This window comes from Morone saxatilis, unplaced genomic scaffold (assembly GCF_004916995.1).
Source record: "Morone saxatilis isolate NCDOM2014 unplaced genomic scaffold, NCSU_SB_2.0 Contig20, whole genome shotgun sequence".
In the NCBI taxonomy this organism is placed as follows: Eukaryota; Metazoa; Chordata; class Actinopteri; family Moronidae; genus Morone; species Morone saxatilis.
The window spans coordinates 25,174,205-25,176,658 of NW_023339763.1; positions in this window are offsets into that span (position 1 = coordinate 25,174,205).

A 2,454-nucleotide genomic window follows, 5' to 3' on the forward strand; every position below is an offset into this window, starting at 1 on the left:
AATTGAATTAACCCTAACCCTAACCCTAACCCTTTTACTGAATGTTTCTTCATGTATTAAATGCATCAGTCCGTTTCTTCATTGACTGCAAGCCAAGACACAGTTTTTCCTGATTGTGACTTTGCCTAAATGGGAAATTGAGTGCTGAATGTCGGGAGTGCTTTACACAGGAGTGCTTAGTGCTCAACTAAAATGAGCATGACATTATGTCCTGACCTGGCACCCGATTCTCTTCTTTTTGCCAAACCTGTGTTGGCTTCTACTCTCAGAGGAAAATATATAATTAAATAGATTTTAATAGATAGATTTGTTTTCAGGTACATAGAATAATAGTTTATTTTATATATTTGTAAAAATACCTAATGGTACTATGCTTAGAATCTGCTGCGTCAAATTTTGCAAATCAACGAACGATTTTCTTTACTCTCAACGAAGGACGCTAAAAGAAAAAATCTGTGGCTTTAGGCAATCTACAGAGAGGATAAAAAGGGTAAACTGTGGGACCTGGACAGTCAATATGTGTACACTTCCTCACAGGTTAGTTACTAATGTTACTGTGTGCCGATCGTGTCTGTAGATTTAAGAGAATCAGTGAAGAGTCTTAGTGATGGTGTAAATAAAGTTTTTAAAAAATGAAAAAATATAATATATACTACCATTAAACAAGATTGGTTTGAAAATGTGGAGCAGTGTATTTTAACTTCTAATAAGGTAACTTCTTCTTACCTTCTAATAATGAGCCTTATAAAAAGCACAAGGTTTTCTACTTCTGTCGGCTCGTAGTAAAAGGTCGATTAATAAACACAAACGGCAGTTCTGCTTTAGCGATGGAATTAGTTTACAGTAACGTCACACTGGACAGACAACCAAAACAGAAAATAAGGTGTCTTAACGATAGAAACAGTGACAGATATCAGAAATATGAGATTTAATAGTCAGTTGTATATATTAGGTCCGAGGCAGACTGAAAGGTCACTCATTGACCCCCATTTCTGCATTTTTCCTATAATGACGCCGATCGTTGATGGGCAATGACATAACATTGCCTTGCTGGCCATAGGATTTTGGCTCCTAATAGCTAAAAAGCAATACGGTATTCTTATTTTATGCTATTAAAGTGGCAAAGACCTCAGAATTTTAATTTACCACCATTCAAGTAAGAGAGACTGTTTTCACCCAAAAGGGAGCGAGGGCTTGATGCAAGGCGAGCAGACACTTTGGGACAGAGGCTCAACAATCAACTCTTGGCTCTGATTGGCTGACATGTTCAAATGTGATATTTTATTATATTTATTTAAAGGGAGTTTGGTGCAGGGAGCTTTTTGTTAAATTCAAACTGCTAATATGTATAATTATTTATGTTTGGTGACCCCTACAGAAACACTAGGTAACTATTAAAGTATGATAAGGTTGTCGGATGATGACTGCTGTTATTAGTTTTATTAATGCTTTAATAATGTGTGTACTGATTACTGATGATCAGGATCAGTATCACCTAATTTTACTCTAACAGCAGTATCCTGTAAATAGTTGCCCTTTGTGTGTGTTTTTCAATTACTTTCCTGATTAAACACACACCGTGTTATTATTAATGGTGTTGGTAATGACTCCTGATGAAATGTAGTTTGCTCATATGAAGGTCTTTAGACAACAATCAATTCATATCAGTACCTCAAGAGTTTAAAATAACTAGTTGGACTTGAACTTTATGTGATTTTGATTACTCATAATGGTGTTGCATTAATCTTTGGTGCATCTAGGTCTACAGAGTGCTGTGTGTTAGTGAGTGTTATTAATAGCATCTTGACACTACATGCTTGCTGTTTAGTCCCTCTGGGTTTAGTTGTCTGCTGTAACAGCAAGTGTCATCTTTCTGATACCAATTCTGATAGGTTCATACTTGGTCATGACTTCACTATCCTGGGGGAAAAATGGCGGTCTAATAGATTCTGTGCATCAGAATGGTGTGCTGACATGCTTACTCGCCCAATACTGAATTTTAGGCATTAGGCAAAACTGTAGCTGTGAGTGACTTATTGTCAGTTGTCCCCCGCTATGTCTCTCCCTACCAGAACTCTGCCTCACTTCAAATGGACTTTGGGGCGCTAAGATCTAAACTTAGATTTACTTTCTTTGCCGAAGCTGTGGACATCACAGATGTTACTTCTTACTTCTTGTCATCTGGTCTGAGAGTGTCTAGCGCAAGTGACTGAAAGAGTATATTGTTTCATGGTTGTAGTGTTAGTTTGCTAATTGTTCGCTTGTAGTCCACTTTTTTACTTATAGTTATGTGTCATAATATGCTTTAATTCTTATACTTTTGAGGCTTGCACAGCTATGTATCCACTGGCAGAGAATCAGCTAGCATTTTTCACTACATAAGCCTAAGCCAAAGTATGATCTTGCCTTTCTGTAAAGTTTCTTTAATGCACCTGTCGGGGAAATTCTTCCATA